Here is a 16,757-nt window from a genome sequence, read left to right as displayed (position 1 = left end):
TTTTTTTTTCTTAAAATGTTAATTAAGGTGTCCACTTACATATTCGGTTAATAATTTTTATTTCTTTAAACAAAATTATTATGTTACAATATAATATTCTAACACCAAAAAAAGTACTTACGTAGCGTGAAAATATCTTTTGTGATATAACTCTTTCAAAAGTACATAAAAATGGTTGCCAGCAGGGGTGTACATGTAGATTTATTAAATACACCTTGTGCGCCACGTAGGAACCGAATCCAGAACCCGACACTCGAAATATTTGCTCTGTTACAATCGTACCCTGTTACAATTGACCCCACTCTCCCCTACATTACAAAGAGTGTTTTATGACCTTATTTGCATCAGCAAAAATAAAAATAAAAATTTAAGTAAGCGCATGTAAACTTTTCTGACTTTGCGGGTTAAATTAATTTCAGCCCAACTTTAAAGAAAAAAAAGAAAAAAAAATTTAAACCTGAATTATCGATAATAAAACAAATTTTTCAGTGAAAAATGACTGCCGTGAAATTCTTCAGAAACATAATTCAATCACAAAATGAAATTTTAACGTTTCTTTGTGGAGAACATGTTATATCGAATAAAATCACGGCATCCAATAAGACCAGGCCAAGAAACGCAATCAAGTTTTCTAGAAAACACATAAAGCCTAGTTTCGAAAATCGATATCGCCTTCAATACTTCCTCCAGAAGACGATCTGTTCCAACTATAAAATGCCGAATTTGCATATCTCCATACATAAAATCAACTCGTCTTGAAATATTGTAGCAAATATTCCTCCAAATCGCAACATGTTTCAATATGTTACATATTTAAAGGAAGGTATTCTTCGCCATATTAAGGGGTAACTACTTGAGTTTTAGAATGAGAACACACCTACTTTTCGAACATTCTTGTCTTGCTGTAAAATAGCTTTATGATGCATGCGCTCCGTAATAATTGACATAATGTTGAATCATTTTACGAGGCATTCTTTATGACTCGTAACGCCGATAAAAATAAAAGCACCCTGCATCGAACGAAATGAAGAACAAAAAATTTATTTCCTCCCGTTTATGTCAGATTTGAAGGAGGAATTACAAATCTTTGCGCACGTCTTCTTTTGTAATATCGCGGGACATCTGCCTATTTGTTCCATCCTACGAACAAATAGAAGCGTCGAACTTTATATCCGCGCATTATGCTTTGACAAACGATCACAAAAATTATGTCCCTGGTTCGAATTAATTCTCTACTACAGAAAAGAAGGGGAAAAAAATAATCGTCTCTTCTCATTCGAAATCGTTTGCTGTGAAGGGAGGCTACTGGCCTTTCTATCGACCTTGTCACACCCTTACCAACAGGTGCGGCTTCATAGGTAGAGATGTTATTAATCCTGCTTGCTTTGAGGGATGGAGCAGCCTTACCGAATATTGTTCTTCTGCTCCAATTACCATATAAATGAGTATCTATGGGTAATGCATTATACTTGTAGATTCGGAACAATATAAACTGAAAAGTTTTTTTATTTACTTTTTATTGAAGAATATAATAAACATTTCGGATAAAAAATATTATGCCCTTGTGGCTTACTTAGTATAATCTTTTATCGATGCATGTTCTGCGTCTAAACTATAGTTTTTTTTTTATTCGTTTTTTTTTTTTTTTTTTTTTTTTTTTTTTTTTTTTTTTTTTTTTTTTTTTGTCAGCTGTCTTTCCTTTTGAAAATAAGAAAATAAATAAATGAAATAAAAATCTTTAAGCGAAACCATAATACGATGCGATGCAAATTCGGTGCTAAATTAAACCATGTTATTACTTGGTTCCAATCAACAGGATTTTTTTTTTATTGCTTAGTGTAGGTTTAAATGAGCTGTATATTTTACACGACATTCGTTATTCTGTTTGTCGACATTTGCCTGTTTAATTGAGGGGAAATGATACATTATTAATTTTTTGGACATTCATCTAAACGACTATAACAACTATTTCGGACATTCCTCTAAGCGACTGTAACATATATTTTGGACATTTGTCAAACAACTATAAGAAATGTTTCGGAAATTCGCCAGAGCGACTATGCTAATGTGGACATTTATCAGTAGATTTCGTTTTGTCGCTGTAAAAGTTATTTACAAATTTACGTAACTATTTTTATCGAGACGAGTTTAATGTACGATTTTTTTTCTTTGGTAATCTCTTTATGTTCAAAAAGTAGCTCCATAATCAATCATATTTTTACCTATTTTTTGTAAAAAAAAATTATCCCACGTCCCATTATATATATTAAAAAAAAACATGTACTATATTTAACTAAACTACATACTTTATTCAACATTTACGATCTTGCTTGGCGATATTCGCCTGTGCCAGTAAAGAAAAATGGTTCGTAACAAAAGTTTCGGACATCACCAAAGTGACTATGCGAATGTCTACAACAGCACGTTTCTGGTCTGCCACAATAAGTGAAATTGACGAATTTAGGCGACTATTTTCATCAAGGCGAGTATGATGTAAGGTTTTCTGTCTCATTGTTAATCCTTTTTGCATTCCAATAGTTGCTCCAAACTCAACCGGAATATGACTTATGACCTGTGCTTTGTTAAACAAGAAAGATGTCACACGTCTCTGCTACTTTTCAAGATTCGTTAGCCAAACATTCACTTTAAATTATATTCCAACGAAATGCCTGAAATGCATGCACGTGCCGCTTGCCAACATGATTTACTGTAAGCAATTTTTTAACAGTCGTAGAACATCCGGTTTTTTATAATTCTTCGGGTTTTTTTTTTTTTTTTCTAGAAATTCTTTTAATGTATGTAAACTTACATTCGCCTTGCAGTTGAATGATTAAACATATTTTTTTTTCTTAGAAATTAGGGAAGATAATAAAAGAAAGCTTAATTAGGAATGAGTTTCGGTACACTAAAAAAGAATTATTTTTGAAGTTGAGCCATGGTTTGGGTACATTGAAGCAGAATGTCGTGTAAATTTGCTGCAAACCTAACCATGTTAGAATTATATCTAAACTAGGGAATAGTTTAATCAAGTTTTATATGGCTTAATTTGCACAATTAGGTAGTTCAAATCTACACCGTAATAAATTTGCAGCAAATTTAAACATTTTAGTTTAACACACGCTCTTTATCTAAAAGTGTTCCTTTGTATGTTACAAATTTGCAACGACTTAATAAGGTATTAATTTGAGCCATAGTACGGTATAAGCACGTTTAAGTAGTGTGATACTATGGTCCTGCTAAGCACCAAGAACAGCTAAGAGCAAGAATAACCATGAATTTAGAAACATAAGCTTTAAGAAATACAGAAACAGCATGAAGCGATTAGCAAAATACGTTTTCCTATTGAAAGCAGTCTCATTTGATGACCCTAAAATTTAATGCACATCGCTGAAAATAATTTATATTTTAAAGTTATTTCAGGCAATTTTGGAGTGTTATTTATAACCCTTTTTCACTACTCCTCATCCTTTGTAACGCGTGATGATAATTTATTCTTCTGATAATTACGTTATTAAAGATTAAATTAAAATAGCTTTACGTAAATATCAAAATATATTTATGTAAATAGCAAAATGAATTTCTTTAAATTCTAAAATTTATTTGTAAATATTAAAATAGATCTTTGTGAATGTCACTGTATCCTATCGTAAATGTCACCATTTTTAGATGTGTCTTCAAGACATTCACTTATACCGACGAAGAGAAAAAAAAGAAAATGGATTAGAATCATTAAAATTTTTCTACATCCTATTCGGTTGCCAGATTCTCCAAACGATTTCGCGAAACGCGTGCGCTAAGAGATGAGCCTCGGTTTAAAAGCGTGAGAGTGTTATAATCATTTTATTCCCCCTTTTAAGTGTGTATGTGTGGCAGCAGTCTTTTTGAACCCCCTTATTTTTTTTCACTCTAAACTCGGTACTTTTTGAAACATATACCACGAAGAAAAAAAGAAAAAAAGCCCTAGAACTAAGTAAGAAATGAGTAAGGCGGAGAAATAGATGGTAAGCGGGTGTAATAATATAGAGAAATGGGGGAGTGGGAGAAGGGAGTTTAGCCCTGATCCGCCTTTATTATGTTTGAAAGCTTGGCAAACTTCTATTATGTGAAGTTAGCAGTAGAATTTTGGAGTTCTTATTTAGTTTTTCTTATATAAAGAAATGGAAAGAAAATAGCTCAGCATTTTTGTGCCCTCCTCCCCCCCTGTGGAAAAAAAGAAATAACGATTTTGGTCTATTGTATGTAGCGAAATTTTTCTGATGCGTCTTTTGATAGTATGAAAGAAAAAAAAATTCAAATCACTATTTTTTGAAACTGGAAAGTAGTATTTTAGAAAAGTACCGCTTGCGCTACTACACTTTTTTTTTCTATTAAAAATCCAAGGAGAAAAGTTTATCTTTTAGAGGGTTGACTTCTGCAAAACATTTGTATCCTGATAGTAGAAAAAAAAAGAATTTTAATATCTCTTAACTCACGGCTCTGATGTTGGTCTACACCTAGTCGGTTAAGTATTTTTCTAAACTTTCGTATAATTTTTTTTTTCGCTTTATGAAATGTTTGCTGAAAATTGTTTTCGTGTCATTTCTAGTTGTATACCAAAAATTTTCTTTATAAAAAAAAAATTTTTATTTTTTTCATTGCATTATAAACAATATGACCTGTTCAGTTTTAAAACTCGTTAAGTATGTTACGGAATTTTGAAGCTTTTTCGTCAAAGAAAGTTAAAAAAAAATCAACAGTTTGAGTATCTTAAGCTAAAGGTTGAGTTTTAATTTTAAACTGCATATAATCTCTTGCTAAAGAAAAACTGCCTGGAAAGAGCAAAACGGACAGATAGCTTAAATTTTTAAAAATATATTCAACGTTCTTAAATAATTCGCTTAACAAAGAGGGTTTTTGTTAAAGAATGGCATGATTAACATTTTGCTCCATTTTTCTAATTCGTGTAGAAGATTCTGGCTGAAGATTAACATGTTGAGCCGTTTTTCTAATTAACATAGTGTTTTGGTTAAAGAATGACATTTTCAGATTCGCTTCAGATGGGTATTTTGTGCCATTTTTCTTATTAATGTAGAAGATTCTTGCTAAATATTGACATCCTCTTCAGATTGACATTTTGCGCCATTGCTTTATTCTGGCTAAAAATTGACATCTTTAAATCTTCAGATTAACGTTTTGTTCCATTTTTCTAACTAATATAGTTGGTTCTGACTGAAGATTGAGATTTTGCTGCATTTTTCTGATTAACATGCTGCTCTAGCTAAAACTGACATCCTCACATTTGCTTCAGATTGACATTTTGTGCCATTTTCCTTATTTACGTAGAGGGTTCTAACTAAATGACGATAAGACGATATGGCGATATTATATAACGATAACTGAGACCAGGACTCTATCTCTACCTGGTGACAGGCAGACCAACACTTGCTTATCCCGACTGGCCAGTAGACACCTAAAAAGTCTCACATTTTCTGCTTATCAAAAGATCTTTCCTTTTTGCCCTAAATGCCAACAAAACCAGGCATCACCTGAACATATCTTGAACTGCTTATGGCTGGACTGGAACGACATTCATTCCTCTCCCCTTTTAGTTTCGGACTTCCTAAATGTCAACGGATTTATTGATCTAGTCTGAATCCGTCAGACCAGATGGGAATTAGCAACAACAACATAACGAAAATCTTCGAAGAACTCTGATTGCCTAATATCAAGCAATCCAAACTTTTACATTTCCTACTAAATTACCTCATTCAAAAATCAATAAACTGAAAAACTAAAAACTATTGCAGTATGTATTATTAAATCAAATGTATTTCAATATAGCATAAAAACTATTACTTTAGTTCCCTACTTCATGAAGCATTTCCATAATAATCTCCAAATTGTTTTAAATGCTTCATTTTACTTATTCCATTTACAAATTTCAACCCACGCAGTAAAATAAAGCCCTTTAAACCCCGTCAGCTATAAATTCAAGTTATTAGCATACTGTATGTAACATTACCCGCTCTATATCTTTTGCCGTATGTCAAGAAATATACTTTTAACTCCCAACATATTTAAACCCCCTTTCTTCAGTATCAAATCCTAAAATCGAACGACTCCCTGCACAACCCCTTTCCCAACCGCACTCAGCCAGATTTTAATCGACCCCCGTCTACGAAAGTATATTAAATATGAAAAAATGTGCGCCATATAGGTGTCTTATGTCACCCCACAGAACATATTTCTATATAAATGCCACTCTGATGATAATGAAATGAAAAAGGGGGTGACTTTGTACTGTCTGATACTCCCAAAGAGCCCTTTTGGAACATTAAGTGGTATCGCGGGATGAAATTTGAAACCCTTTCCCACAACTTGGGGTACCTCCTTTTTTAATTGGGTAGGAGTAAGCCACGTGCCACTTATGAGTGTGCACCGGATGGAAGAGAATGTTTTGTTCTTTTCTTGACATCCTGGAACTCATTCCCTCTTTTCGATTCCCCGTACAAATCTAGTATCTCGTATCACTGTCAGAGACAGTCTGGAATGACATTTTGATTACTTTCCCAGAATGTTACGCACTTTTTTTTTGTTTGACAGTTTGCTTAAAAAAATATTTGACAGTTTTTTTTTTTCTTTTATTATTATTATTTAGTTGTAACAGTATTAATAGAAAATCTTACATCGATAAAATTAGGTTAAATAGTGAATTGAATGAAACAAAAGTTCATTCACGATCTATGAGTTCGAGAAAAGCTATACAGCCTACAGACCTAAATCAATACCTAACCTATACAGCCTACAGACCTAAATCAATAAATGATGCCTAAATAAGCTAAAAACTACCTTCATTTTAATCAAAAATCAATTATAAATAATTAGTTTTAAAAACATTTATTTTAAATAACCTTCTGATATTTACACACATTTGTGTGCATACAAGGTTGCAATTTTTTCTCATCACCAAATTTTTACGATAAAGCAGGGGTTTGACTTTTACACCGGTAATAAAGGGGGACATTCGTTAATCGTGAAATATCAATGCACAGAATAGATATGAATAACTTTATCATTTTACCTTTAAAAATTATCTCATCCAATTTTTTTTCTTATTAATATGCAATTAATTATAAAGCATTTTAAAATTTAATTTATATGCAATTAATTTTGACTTTTATCATATTTTCTTTGCAGATAAAGGGTTCTTTTTTTACGAAGCAGTCCTTTAAAATTATGATCAGAGAAAAGTGATGAATAAGAAAAGTTGAACTAATTTATTCAAGAGTGTTCTAAAAAATATAACTCAATGAAAACCTTTGAAATATACCATAAAACTACAAATTTATAGATTCCAGAACATAATCTATTATTAGATTCGGATTTACTAAAGTTACTCATCAACTGATCATAGCCAGGCTCATTTGGATCATTCTTCCACTCCAAAAACTCTCAGACGGAGGCTTAAATCCTTCATCCACTGATAATTTCGGAATTTGACTTAACAAAATAAAATGTTGCATAGTTAAATAAGAATAAGGACTTTCCCCGATGAATCTTAATTTTTTTTTTTCGAAAATTCACACTTAAAATATTTTTTTTGTTTAAGACACAATTTTATATTTTTTTTTCATAATTTGATAACATTTCATAACATTGTTTATAATTTCATAACATTTTAGAACATTGCTTATAATTTTATAAAATTTTATAATACTACTCACAAATTAAAATATTTCATAACTCTATACAATTTTATAACATTATTTATAATTTTATAACATTTCATTACATTGCTTAAAATTAAACTTCGTAACTTTTTCATTTTTTTGAAAAATTATCTTTTTTACCAAAAATAATTTCTCTTCATTTTTCCTCATTTAGCGTGTTTTTAATACTGAAATCAGACAAAGAGAAGTACCCATGGTAATAAATATTTTATTAAAACATCATGTTTTCTGAAATAATATACCAAAATCTCTTCTTGAATTTCTATCTAGTCACATGAAACAAATAGCAATTACGAAGCCTGTTTTTTGTTTCTCTTTCATTTTAAAACAGTTCACTGAATCTCAATATTTGTTCAATCTCTTGCGTAATATTGACGTTCTCACTTTTTTCTTCATCTCTCAGTGCGCTTCAGGCACTTCCCGAGAGCAGCTCTTCATTTCCCACACACATTGCCTTTTCTATGGTAAACAAATTGAAGGGCTCCGTGGCACAACTTTGTTTGTCCTCGTCAATGGAAAGTGAGGTTAAGCGTCGCTTGAACCTCAAGACCAGACCATGGACCAACGCTTTAATATTGCTCCAAGAAAACTCTGTTAGATTGAAAAAGGGATCTGGTGGAGGGGAAGTTGTGCTTTTGAAGACTTATCGGCCGTATAATTCTCAAACAAGTGGCTTTTTGAAGAGGTTCGAAAAAGATGGAAGTAGGGTGGATGGAACGAAAAAAAGGTGAGAAAACACTCCATCGAACAGCAATGCCGTGGTATGATGTGCGAAAATGAAAAACGGCAGTTTTGTTTGAGGAGTTGGTTGAAGGGCTGTAGCAAAAAAAGAAAAAGAAAGAAAAAAAGAATCCCCGTCCTTTTTCATACTTGAGTTGGCTTTGTTGGCTGTTATCACACTTTCACATAAAGACTTTCGGGGTGGGAATGTTTAGAATATTGCTTCTGAGCTGGCGTGGCTAAACCAGGGATGTAATTAATGTCTGGAGCATTGTGGTGTAAAAAACTCCGTTGCTCTTTTCCAAAAGTGGTCTGGTAATGTCGGGGGTGGCCTGATTTTTTAGTTGAGTTGAGAGGTAGGCGAAATCTAAATGAAATCGTCAGTCATCCAGCTCTATCAATCCGGAGTATCATTGGAGTGTGAGATTCAGTGACAGATGAATCGTATGCTTCGATATTTTTTTTTCTTTGAAAATGTTGAGTTTTGCTATTAACATTATTTTAGCCTCGATGCTCCCACGTTTCAACAAAGATATATTTATTATCTCGTTTCTAGTTCCCGCTGATGCAAACTTATATGAGTATTCTTGCAGGCTTATTTCCATTTGCAGAGTGTTTCTTACACTTTTTGGACACGAACTTTTTTTTTAAAGTCATTTTATAATCAGGATGTGATTACCGCACAGGCCAGCTTATCCTGGATTTGGTATTCTGAATGCTTTAATGGCCTATGCACATCATTAAATATATAAAAATTATGAAATTTTTTATTGATTTATGCAGAATGCAAATTTTATTTCTCGCATTTTTACTTGGGGTATAAGGAAATAATCATACATGATATTTTCTGAAATATGAGATCGGAATATGTAATTTGTTATCATTACTCTTTTTCATGCTTTGAACTATTAAAGTTGCTTTTCTCAAAGAATTAAGTATTACTCAGTCTTTTAGCGCAATATTTTATTAATTTGGATGATTTTGAACTGAGAAGAAAGCTTTATTTGTTGAAACTTTTCCGAAAAGTGTAATACGGTTATTAGTTCTCTCAAATCTTTTTTTTCTTTCTTTTTTTAAAAAAAATAATCTTTAAGGCAATAGGAAAAGATGCAAAAATACTAGAAAACAGAATGGTTCTGTAAATGGTTTATTTTTTCAATTTTTTTCTTGATTAATAAGAAAAATTGTGTAATACACTTTTCACCATTTAATTATCCATATCATTTATTTAATTACTAAGTAAAGTAGCTATAAATACAATTGAGCATAATATGAAATGGACATGGAAATTAATTTGCGTTGACTTTAAATGTTGACAAATTTTCAACTTAAGGCCCCAATTTTTGCTTGTAAGGCCCTGTTTATAATTTTAATAAATCATTACCGTAAGTCATTATCCACAATTACAATGAATTAATACGTTTAATTACTGCATGCTAAAATGTTGAGTTATTTATAAAAATAGAGATAATTTCTTATTTTGTTTCAATATTTAAACTGGGTTGAGAAGAGACATCCGAAGAGACTAAATCAGAATTATCGTTCGTTATGTAATTCTAATATTCAGGAAGATCATCTGACTATAGAAAGTTACTCACAGATCTCTCGATTTTGATATTTAGTGGGAAAAAATTGCATCTTAAAAATTTCAACGACGATAAATTTCTTAATCTCGTTTTTAATTCCGTCAAATTGAAAGGGGCAAAGGAAACACTATCAGAGAAGGCCATGACTTTAGGGGGCCTGGGTAATCTAACAAATCACATTTCCATTTCTACAACATTTTTAAATTTTTCCTTAAAAACAAAACTAAATTGTATAAATATTATAAGTTTTATTTCATGGCAATATACGTGAGTTCTGGAACTATTTCGATCCTAGCAATTTTTTTCTTAACTTCGATCATCAAAAGTCTTTGTGAACATTTGCATAATTTTTCCTCCCATTAAAAGTTCATGAATTTATAAGAAAAAAAATACTGATTAAGGTCAATTAAACCGGTAACATTGCTTTGGGAAAAAATAGTAAATTCATAAAATCCTATTGATTTGCAAATGTTTTTTTTTTAAACTGGTTTAAAAAAAATTAATGCACATTGTTGACTCCCCCATTATAATGTCCACACAATCTTTCAGTCAAAACCATGCATCTTTCATATTTTCTTTCCGCAATTTGAATGCATTCTATGATTTATAATCGAAAGTGATATTTCAGGATTCGAATATTTTCCTTCTCTTTAAAATAATTAAGATTCGTGCGCCAAATGAAAACTTTTCTAAGTCGAACTACCTGAATCTGCGAATTTTTTTTCTTTGTCATTAATTAATTTTGATGTATTTATCCTGTCAGGAGACTGCTGGATAATAATAAATAAAATAAAAAAAACGAAATTCCTTTCAACATTTCGTCATAAATAGCGGAATCCTCCAAAAGCTGGAATTTCATTCCGTTCCGGCAACTGTTCTTTTCAGGAACGCCAAACCTGAAGGGTCCATCGATGTTTCTGCCTATGTGGCTAAATCCTCTATCCATGTTGGACTCACTTTTCCAGATCTCGCCCATTCCCCGAGAAAGAATGAGATTCCGCGTGAGTGCTTTTCCTATTCCTCTTAACAGAAGGGAGTTTTTTTCCTAAATGGAAAAATGCGTTGGAGCGAGCTTCGAACATGGAATTTCCTTTGTTTTGTTTGTTGGTGTCTTCTTTGTGAGTGGCCGATGTCCTCTTTATGTGATTTGGGGAGGTCGTGGTGTGTCACCGTCGAATATAAATAGGGATGTGGCTATGATACTTCTCTACCCCCCGGGAAATGGGAAAAGGTGATTCAAGCTTAATGGAAGCGGGATATTTCCTTTTGCTAAATGCGGACCAATCACCTGTTGAAAACAATATACTGCCATAGACGTCGGCTCTTATTCGCTTTTACGAGTAGAATTTGAACTGTTACTTATAAACTTACTCAGTAACGAATACATGCTGGCTGTTATGGAAAACTTTTTTAAATATGGTGTATTTTCCATGTGTCCCACTTTATTCACAACAGGAAAAATTTTCTAAAATTACTGAAATCCTTATACATTACTTTTCGTTCCCCATTGGAAACGTTTTTAAATTTTCTGACTTCCTTGTACGTTCCTTTTTTGTACACCATAGAAAACTTTTCTAATTTTAGCGAATTTTTACGTTTCACTCTATGTTTTTGCTGTTCTCATTGAAATCAAATTCTCATTGAAATCAAAGTTGTTACTTTATGAAGATTTTTGAATCAGATTCTGTTATCAGACTATCCTTGTCTCCCATATTAATCGGTGGAAAATTTTACAAATACTAACTTCCTATTTGTTAAGACACTGAATGAAGTTTTAGAACATTTATTTTTTTATTTATTAAAATATATTATGGAGCTCAATTACCAAATTTCAACTTTCAAAATTAAATGTGCCTTTTAATTTTTGCCAAATTTTACGAAAGCTAAAAGAATATTTTAAGCTTTCTTCTTTCAAATTAGGCTTGAATTAAATATTTTACAGAAGTCCAAAGTCCCTGTTATATTTTTTAAACAGTAGTGAAATAATTATCTTTATTGCTTTATCTAACTTGGACTAATGTAATCACTAATTTATATTAAATATTCTTTTTATCAATTTCACTGTATAAATGAAAAAGAATATCGTGTACTTTGGCCTGTAAAGGATTTAGGACATAGTTAAAATAGTTTATTTAGTTGTCATTTATCTAACAATCGTATGTAGAAAAATGTGTAAATCGTGTCCGAAGAAGTATATATTTTTTTTAATTAGGCTTTAATTAATTATAAATTATATTAGGTTATAAAATGATGAAAAATTCCAATCGTAATAGCCAGAAAATAATTTAAACTTAATTCTTAACTAACACAGAATGTCTTGAGAGATTTAAGTGGCTGACCGGACAGTGACTCTGTCTAACCGTGAAAAGGGTTGAAATTTTGATTGCAAGATTCCATCCAAGCAGATACGAAAGCAAATTCATAAAGGTGACGTATAATCAATTGCGTTTTTCTTTTTTAAAGAGTTTTTAAAAAGTACTCTAGAAAAGATATCCAAAAACTAAATCAAACTACAAAATTCATCTCGTAAAAAAAGTTTATAAAGTCGAGGATAATTTTGCTTGTAAGTTTTTCAATTTCAGAAAAGTTGTTGAACCGTTCCCTAAGTTTGTTCCTGCAAGAAATAATTTCTAATCGTTTTAAGTAGTGCGATGTTCATTTCCCATGATTGCCAAAAACGCCTCTACGGGTACATTTTAGTAAACGAAATGAAGCGATGAGAATGATGCTTCTTTAATCTTTTGGAGGAATATTGTTGGAACGCGACTAAACGTGCGATTACGGCTGCGAAAACGGGAAACCTGATCATTAAATTGAAAGCCCGTGGTTTACTTGAATTTAGAGAAAGCAAGGCAAGTATGGAGAAAAAGTCAAGATCATTATAAGAATTGCTTTGGATAAAAATTACACCTTTTTTGAAAGTTGAGGTTGGTGGAGAAAAAACTCTGGATAATAAAGTCTTAATGTATGTTTTGCATTTAAGCGGTTCATTTCGTTTTCGTTCTTTTTGAAAGAATTAATTTCTTCCGCTGGTTTGAGGAATCTAGAAAAAAATTCCAATAAAATCTAGTTTTTGGAAGTAATAAGCTGAAAACTTTTTGTACCATTTGTCTATAATAATATAAGTCTTGTTTTTTCTAATTCGCTTTTATAGCAAACATAAAAGGATTTTTTTTCAAGTGTTGTCTGTCATTTTATATGCGGAAAAACCAGAACAAAAGCAAGCAAAATGAAATTACTGTTTTGATTTTATTGTAGCTATGTGAAAATCTGGGTTTATAACTATCCTAGAAATATTTTTTTGTCAAAATTGCTATCCTTTTATGTGTAGAAAATAGGAAAGATATGCTTAAATAAATAGTCTATGGGAAAGGAAGTGGCTTTCCTTAAATTGCCGTTGTAACTATCCTAGAAATGATTATTCGTCAAAAGTGTTTTTCCTTAAAATTACGGTTGTAGCTGTCCTAGAGATAATTTTTCGACAAATATTTATTATCATTTTATGTTACGTAAAAACGTGAAACAAAAACCACACATTTCTAGCTATGATATTTATGTAAAACTTGCTCCTTTTAATTTATTTTCGCGACTATATTAATAATGATTTTCGCTTAAACATCATTTTATATTATGTTATTTAAATATTATTGCGACTAAAAATATTATTGTAACTAGAAATATTATTGTAAAAGCAAAAACATTTTTAAAAAGGCGAATACCTGGTTTAATTATTGTGACCGTTTGAGAATAGCTTCTTTAAGTTTGTTTCCATATACTTACTTGAGAATTTCGCGATATTGTTTATAATTTTATGGATACTTGTAAACTTGATTTATATACTATTTTGATTTATTCTTTTTACCAAAATGAGACTTGTTTTTTATTATTTGCTCTTTTAATTATAGTAAGAATAGTTTTTATCCTACGTACTAAATACTCACAGAAGTATTGTGGTTGTGTACTTAGAGGATCGGAGCCAAATCCGATAAATTAAAATTCCTGGAAGGTGCTTCGAGTTTAGCAAACTGAAGTATTTTGTCACGTTTTTCTACGATATTGAGATTTAATTCTAATTTATTTTTTAATAACTCTGAACGCACTTTTTTTTTAAAAAAAACATTCCTTTTTCTTGTATATATAAAACTCTAATTTAGATTTATCGGTTTTTGCTCTGTAACTTTACAATTTTATTGTTAGCTTATTTGTATGATGATATTTGAAAATAAATCGTCAATTTATACAAAAAAGGTTATTTTTTTCTATGCTTTTATATTCTTTATTCTTATGTCAATTGAAATATTGTTTTTACATTGAATGAGAAAAGTTTATATTTTTCCACATAGTCTTATTTCAATATTTATATTACATTTTTACTTTACCTTATTTTAATTTTTTCTACATGTATTTTTTCTTATCTGTTACAGGTAAGACAAATTAAGACTGTCTGATTTTGAAAATTTACTGAAATTTGTAAGTTCCTTACAAAAATTATTTTTGTTAACATTTTTCAGTATTTATTACTTTAAAATTGATTTTAAAGTTGCTATTGATGATTGTTTCGGTGATATTTTTATTGTAACATACGCCTTATCAAAAATGTAGATTTCGGATCTGTTTTTTAAAATAACTTATTCTGTATTGCTAAAATTTGCGAACAATTGCTTCAATATTGCTAAAATATTTAATTAACAAGTGTCGAAATTAGTGTTTGGAATTCATTATTATTTCGCAAAAGCCATTTAATCGAAGTACTCTTTTGCAAAATATCTTTACTGAATGATGAAGTTCTCAGTTCAAATTTAATTGTTCGTTTTCTGACCAAATAATGGTGGGCGTCAATCACTAATGAAATTCTAACAAAACAACTGGAGAAAACTTATTGAACTCTCGCGAACCATGGTTTAAGTCTCTATAGAACTAAACAAGACGCCTAACAAGCCAAGGATGTGAGACTCTTTTAACGCAGCACCAAGGAATTAATAAAGTTTTGATGCAATCAACAAAAGTTCTGAGATAATTAAAAATTGATTATTTTATTATAAAAAATTCTTCATTCGATACTTCAGTGTTAAATAAAAAATTACTGCATCTAATTTTATGTAGAGTGAGTAGAATGAAAGTTTTTTGTCCAATAATCGGATTTTCACCTACTAAGATTCCATTGTAATGTTTCGTAGCTTTCAAATATGCTAAATTAGTTCGCGCAGACGATATTTAAAATAACGAAATCACACATAATGCCGTTGGCATAGTATTTTTGAAATAGTTTTCGAAGTTAAATTTTAATATTATTTCGGTAAAATGTATAAATATATATGCAAGAATTAACCTTGTTGTAGAATAATTTTTGACCTTAAAATAAACATTCAATATAAACAAACGGAATTATTTGTTTATGCTGAATGTTTGTATAAAAAAGCTTATTAGTTTGCTTAATTTTATTCAACAAATGTTTAAAACCGAAATTAGAAAACTGTTCCATTCTTGAATCGTTTGCTCAAAAATGTTATTTTCTTTCACATATTAACTTATAAATCGTTCTAGTGCGAAATTTCTCAAATTATCTAAACTCTTAAAGCTAATTTGAACACTAATCTGGACTAATTTTTAAATGCAGCTACGAAAACAACAAAATTTGAAAATTATATTTAATTAAAATTATTGGTTTTGTCCCTTGTCAAGCGTAAAGATATTGGACATGTGACACTCGCCTAAACTTAAGTTAATTTAAAACGCATTCAGTTCTTTATATTCAGATGCAAACTTCGGGCTGAAACTATTGGCCGTTATAAGAATTAATGAAATGCTGTATTCCAATGCCATTCTCGGTTCCTTTTGATCATTTTTGTTCGTATTCTAATTAGATACGACATGTCTTGCAGCGGATGGGGATGCAGAAGCAGGTACTTTTGTATAATGCAAGAACAAGTAAAATATCTTTTGCTACCTGTTTTAGTCCTGCTGATCTAAGTACTGAAAGGGGAAAGTTCGGAGGTCCCTGCAGGGAAAAGGGGGTTTGGAATAAAGGGGATTTTCATCCTGTTAGCTTAATGAAAGGGACTGATTGTAATTTGGATAAAGATCAAAAAGCGAGAGAGAGTTGGCTTTCTCAATTTCATTAATACTACCTTTACGTTATGTCGACTCCCAGGACGTACTCTGATGTTGGTTAGTTGATCAAATGTGTTTGTTAGATTAAGAAATTCGTGTTTTTCATTTGGAAAAATTTGCGGAACATTGCCTGTTCCATGCATTCTTAATTTTACTTTGTTTAATGGATTTTACAATAAAAGGGTGAGTTGTTTTATTGGTGGGACAAACTCCTTGAATTGTATGCTGTTGCAACAATCAAATTAATTTTGTCAGATAAAATACCATAGAACGTTTACTAATCATAGAAACACGTTGTTATATCAAACTTGTCGGGAGACAACTGAAAGCGTGATGTATTCAAATGCATAATGTAACGTTATTGTTGAATAACAATGATGACAACGCATAAGAGCATTAGTAACAAGAACAATCGCGATATATTTCAATGTCCATTTTTTAACGAAGGTCTTTGTAGAGCAGCAAGAATTATAGCATAAAAATGTATTAGTTAAATGAAGAAATCGTGATGTATCCAAATTATCAATGTGACAATGAACAATACATAAGAATGATAATATAGCATATTTAAAAAATAGCCCTTCCACGGCAGCCAACCGTAGTTTATCGACCATGGGTGGTCATGGAAGTT

General features: G+C 31.0%; 1 protein-coding gene across 16 annotated transcripts in view; it reads left to right on the top strand.

Moving 5' to 3' along the window:
- LOC107454643 (fasciclin-2) overlaps positions 1–16,757 on the top strand; it is a 186,694-nt gene that overhangs the window by 47,061 nt on the left and 122,876 nt on the right. For 4 of the 16 annotated variants that reach the window (XM_071183769.1, XM_071183779.1, XM_071183746.1 and 1 more), the window contains exon 3: positions 14,440–14,485. The exons of the other annotated variants lie outside the window; for them this stretch is intronic. The gene's annotated coding sequence lies outside the window, so the exon portion shown is untranslated. The remainder of the gene's footprint in view (positions 1–14,439; positions 14,486–16,757) is intronic. 16 annotated transcript variants of the gene reach the window in all.

This window comes from Parasteatoda tepidariorum, chromosome 1 (genome assembly GCF_043381705.1).
Source record: "Parasteatoda tepidariorum isolate YZ-2023 chromosome 1, CAS_Ptep_4.0, whole genome shotgun sequence".
In the NCBI taxonomy this organism is placed as follows: Eukaryota; Metazoa; Arthropoda; class Arachnida; order Araneae; family Theridiidae; genus Parasteatoda; species Parasteatoda tepidariorum.
Note: the sequence above shows the minus strand (reverse complement) of the source record. Positions and strands in the feature narration are given on the sequence as shown.